The sequence below is a fragment of the Physella acuta genome, unplaced genomic scaffold (genome assembly GCF_028476545.2).
Source record: "Physella acuta isolate Inbredline_101_S28 unplaced genomic scaffold, ASM2847654v3 ptg001167l, whole genome shotgun sequence".
NCBI classification, from domain to species: domain Eukaryota; kingdom Metazoa; phylum Mollusca; class Gastropoda; family Physidae; genus Physella; species Physella acuta.
The window spans coordinates 450030-456029 of NW_026732684.1; positions in this window are offsets into that span (position 1 = coordinate 450030).

Sequence of the window (6000 nt, forward strand, 5' to 3'; positions counted from 1 at the left end):
GGGAGAGTGTGATATAGAGGGGAGAGTGTGATATAGAGGGGAGAGTGTGATATAGAGAGTTTGATATAGAAGAGAGTGATATAGAGGAGAGAGTGTGATATAGAGGGGAGAGTTTGATATAGAGAGTTTGATATAGAGGGGAGTGATATAGAGGGGAGATTGATATAGAGGGGAGAGTGTGATATAGAGGGGAGATTGATATAGAGGAGAGAGTGTGATATAGAGAGTTTGATATAGAGGAGGGAGTGTGATATAGAGAGTTTGATATAGAGGAGAGTGATATAGAGGAGAGAGTGTGATATAGAGGGGAGAGTGTGATATAGAGAGTTTGATATAGAGGAGAGTGATATAGAGGGGAGATTGATATAGAGGGGAGAGTGTGATATAGAGGGGAGATTGATATAGAGGAGAGAGTGTGATATAGAGAGTTTGATATAGAGGAGAGTGATATAGAGGGGAGAGTGTGATATAGAGTGGAGAGTGTGATATAGAGGGGAGAGTGTGATATAGAGTGAAGAGTGTGATATAGAGGGGAGAGTGTGATATAGAGAGTTTGATATAGAAGAGAGTGATATAGAGGAGAGAGTGTGATATAGAGGGGAGAGTTTGATATAGAGAGTTTGATATAGAGGAGAGTGATATAGAGTGGAGATTGATATAGAGGGGAGAGTGTGATATAGAGGGGAGATTGATATAGAGGAGAGAGTGTGATATAGAGAGTATGATATAGAGGGGAGAGTGTGATATAGAGGGGAGATTGATATAGAGGAGAGAGTGTGATATAGAGAGTTTGATATAGAGGGGAGAGTGTGATATAGAGAGTTTGATATAGAGGGGAGAGTGTGATATAGAGGGGAGATTGATATAGAGGAGAGAGTGTTATATAGAGAGTTTGATATAGAGGAGAGTGATATAGAGAGTTTGATATAGAGGAGAGAGTGTGATATAGAGAGTTTGATATAGAGGAGAGTGATATAGAGGAGAGAGTGTGATATAGAGGGTAGAGTGTGATATAGAGAGTTTGATATAGAGTAGAGTGATATAGAGGGGAGATTGATATAGAGTGGAGAGTGTGATATAGAGGGGAGATTGATATAGAGGGGAGAGTGTGGTATAGAGGGGAGAGTGTGATATAGAGGAGAGAGTGTGATATAGAGTGGAGAGTGTGATATAGAGGGGAGATTGATATAGAGGGGAGAGTGTGATATAGAGGGGAGAGTGTGATATAGAGGGGAGAGTGTGATATAGAGGAGAGAGTGTGATATAGAGGGGAGAGTGTGATATAGAGGGGAGAGTGTGATATAGAGAGTGTGATATAGAGGGAGAGTGTGATATAGAGGGGAGAGTGTGATATAGAGGGGAGAGTGTGATATGGAAGGGAGAGTGTGATATAGAGGGGAGAGTGTGATATAGAGGAGAGAGTGTGATATAGAGGGGAGAGTGTGATATAGAGGGGAGAGTGTGATATAGAGGGGAAAGTGTGATATAGAGGAGAGAGTGTGATATAGAGGAGAGAGTGTGATATAGAGGGGAGAGTGTGATATAGAGGGGAGAGTGTGATATAGAGGGGAGAGTGTGATTATAGAGGGGAAAGTGTGATATAGAGGAGAGAGTGTGATATAGAGGAGAGAGTGTGTTATAGAGGGGAGAGTGTGATATAGAGGGGAGAGTGTGATATAGAGGGGAGAGTGTGATATAGAGGGGAAGTGTGATATAGAGGAGAGAGTGTGATATAGAGGAGAGAGTGTGATATAGAGGGGAGAGTGTGATATAGAGGGGAGAGTGTGATATAGAGGAGAGAGTGTGATAGAGGGGAGAGTGTGATATAGAGGGGAAAGTGTGATATAGAGGAGAGAGTGTAATATAGAGGAGAGAGTGTGATATAGAGGGGAGAGTGTGATATAGAGGGGAGAGTGTGATATAGAGGAGAGAGTGTGATATAGAGAGGAGAGTGTGATATACAGGGGAGAGTGATATAGATGAGAGAGTGTGATATAGAGAGGAGAGTGTGATATACAGGGGAGAGTGATATAGAGGGGAGAGTGTGATATAGAGGGGAGAGTGTGATATAGAGGGGAGAGTGTGATATAGAGGGGAGAGTGTGATATAGAGGGGAGAGTGTGATATAGAGGGGAGAGTGTGATATAGAGGAGAGATTGATATAGATGGGAGAGTGTGATATAGAGGGGAGATTGATATAGAGGAGAGAGTGTGATATAGAGAGTTTGATATAGAGGAGAGTGATATAGAGGAGAGAGTGTGATATAGAGGGGAGAGTGTGATATAGAGGGGAAAGTGTGATATAGAGGGGAGAGTGTGATATAGAGGGGAGAGTGTGATATAGAGGAGAGATTGATATAGATGGGAGAGTGTGATTTAGAGGGGAGATTGATATAGAGGAGAGAGTGTGATATAGAGAGTTTGATATAGAGGAGAGTGATATAGAAGGAGAGTGTGATATAGAGGGGAGAGTGTGATATAGAGGGGAGAGTGTGATATAGAGGGGAGAGTGTGATATAGAGGAGAGATTGATATAGATGGGAGAGTGTGATATAGAGGGGAGATTGATATAGAGGAGAGAGTGTGATATAGAGAGTTTGATATAGAGGAGAGTGATATAGAGGAGAGAGTGTGATATAGAGGGGAGAGTGTGATATAGAGAGTTTGATATAGAGGAGAGTGATATAGAGGGGAGATTGATATAGAGGGGAGAGTGTGATATAGAGGGGAGATTGATATAGAGGAGAGAGTGTGATATAGAGTTTGATATAGAGGGGAGAGTGTGATATAGAGAGTTTGATATAGAGGGGAGAGTGTGATATAGAGGGGAGATTGATATAGAGGAGAGAGTGTGATATAGAGAGTTTGATATAGAGGAGAGAGTGTGATATAGAGAGTTTGATATAGAGGAGAGTGATATAGAGAGTTTGATATAGAGGAGAGAGTGTGATATAGAGAGTTTGATATAGAGGAGAGTGATATAGAGGAGAGAGTGTGATATAGAGGGGAGAGTGTGATATAGAGAGTTTGATATAGAGTAGAGTGATATAGAGGGGAGATTGATATAGAGTGGAGAGTGTGATATAGAGGGGAGATTGATATAGAGGGGAGAGTGTGGTTATAGAGGGGGGAGTGTGATATAGAGGAGAGAGTGTGATATAGAGTGGAGAGTGTGATATAGAGGCTAGATTGATATAGAGGGGAGAGTGTGATATAGAGGGGAGAGTGTGATATAGAGGAAAGAGTGTGATATAGAGGAGAGAGTGTGATATAGAGAGTTTGATATAGAGGAGAGTGATATAGAGGAGAGAGTGTGATATAGAGGGGAGAGTGTGATATAGAGAGTTTGATATAGAGTAGAGTGATATAGAGGGGAGATTGATATAGAGTGGAGAGTGTGATATAGAGGGGAGATTGATATAGAGGGGAGAGTGTGGTATAGAGGGGAGAGTGTGATATAGAGGAGAGAGTGTGATATAGAGGGAAGAGTGTGATATAGAGAGTTTGATATAGAGGAGAGTGATATAGAGGGGAGATTGATATAGAGGGGAGAGTGTGATATAGAGGGGAGATTGATATAGAGGGGAGAGTGTGGTATAGAGGGGAGAGTGTGATATAGAGGAGAGAGTGTGATATAGAGTGGAGAGTGTGATATAGAGGCTAGATTGATATAGAGGGGAGAGTGTGATATAGAGGGGAGAGTGTGATATAGAGGGGAGAGTGTGATATAGAGGAGAGAGTGTGAAATAGAGGGGAGAGTGTGATATAGAGAAGAGAGAGTGTGATAAAGAGTGTGATATAGAGGGGAGAGTGTGATATAGAGGGAGAGTGTGATATAGAGGGGAAAGTGTGATATAGAGGAGAGAGTGTGATGTAGAGGGGAGAGTGTGATATAGAGGGGAGAGTGTGAATAGAGGAGAGAGTGTGATATAGAGGGGAGAGTGTGATATAGAAGGGAGAGTGTGATATAGAGGGGAGAGTGTGATATAGAGGGGAGAGTATGATATAGAGGAGAGAGTGTGATATAGAGGGAAGAGTGTGATATAGAGGGGAGAGTGGTGATATAGAGGGGAGAGTGTGATATAGAGGGGAGAGTGTGATATAGAGGGGAGAGTGTAATATGGAAGGGAGAGTGTGATATAGAGGGGAGAGTGTGATATAGAGGAGAGAGTGTGATATAGAGGGGTGAGTGTGATATAGAGGGGAGAGTGTGATATAGAGGAGAGAGTGTGATATATAGGGGAGAGTGTGATATAGAGGAGAGAGTGTGATATAGAGGGGAGAGTGTGATATAGAGGAGAGAGTGTGATATAGAGGGAGAGTGTGAATACAGAGTGTGATATAGAGGGGAGAGTGTGATATAGAGGGGAGAGTGTGATATAGAGGAGAGAGTGTGATATAGAGGGGAGAGTGTGATATAGAGGAGAGAGTTGTGATATAGAGGGGAGAGTGTGATATACAGAGTGTGATATAGAGGGGAGAGTGTGATATAGAGGGGAGAGTGTGATATAGAGGAGAGAGTGTGATATAGAGTGGAGAGTGTGGTATAGATGGGAGAGTGTGATATATAGGGGAGAGTGTGGTATAGATGGGAGAGTGTGATATAGACGGGAGAGTGTGATATAGAGGGGAGAGTGATATAGAAGGGAGAGTGTGATATAGAGGGGAGATTGATATAGAGGAGAGAGTGTGATATAGAGAGTTTGATATAGAGGGGAGAGTGTGATATAGAGAGTTTGATATAGAGGGGAGAGTGTGATATAGAGGGGAGATTGATATAGAGGAGAGAGTGTGATATAGAGAGTTTGATATAGAGGAGTGTGATATAGAGAGTTTGATATAGAGGAGAGTGATATAGAGGAGAGAGTGTGATATAGAGAGGAGAGTGTGATATAGAGAGTTTGATATAGAGGAGAGTGATATAGAGGGGAGATTGACATAGAGTGGAGAGTGTGATATAGAGGGGAGATTGATATAGAGGGGAGAGTGTGATATAGAGGGGAGAGTGTGATATAGAGGAGAGAGTGTGATATAGAGGGGAGAGTGTGTTATAGAGGGGGAGAGTGTGATATAGAGGAGAGAGTGTGATGTAGAGGGGAGAGTGTGATATAGAGGGAGAGTGTGATATAGAGGAGAGAGTGTGATATAGAGGGGAGAGTGTAATATAGAGGGGAGAGTGTGATATAGAGGGGAGATTGATATAGAGGAGAGAGTGTGATATAGAGGAGTTTGATATAGAGGAGAGTGATATAGAGGGGAGAGTGTGATATAGAGGAGAGTGATATAGAGGAGAGGAGGTGTGATATAGAGGGGAGAGTGTGATATAGAGGGGAGAGTGTGATATAGAGAGTGTGAATATAGAGGGGAGAAGTGTGATATAGAGGGGGAGAGTGTAATATAGAGGAGAGAGTGTGATATAGAGGGGAGAGTGTGATATACAGAGTGTGATAAGAGGGGAGAGTGTGATATAGAGGGGAGAGTGTGATATAGGAGGAGAGAGTGTGATATAGAGTGGTGAGAGTGTGTATAGATGGGAGAGTGTTGATATAGACGGGAGAGTGTGATATACAGGGGAGAGTGATATAGAGGGGAGATTGATATAGAGGAGAGAGTGTGATATAGAGAGTTTGATATAGAGGAGTGTGATATAGAGAGTTTGATATAGAGGAGAGTGATATAGAGGAGAGAGTGTGATATAGAGAGGAGAGTGTGATATAGAGAGTTTGATATAGAGGAGAGTGATATAGAGGGGAGATTGACATAGAGTGGAGAGTGTGATATAGAGGGGAGATTGATATAGAGGGGAGAGTGTGATATAGAGGGAGAGTGTGATATAGAGGGGAGAGTGTGATATAGAGGAGAGAGTGTGATATAGAGGGGAGAGTGTGTTATAGAGGGGAGAGAGTGTGATATAGAGGAGAGAGTGTGATGTAGAGGGGAGAGTGTGATATAGAGGGGAGAGGTGTGATATAGAGGAGGAGAGTGTGATATAGAGGGGAG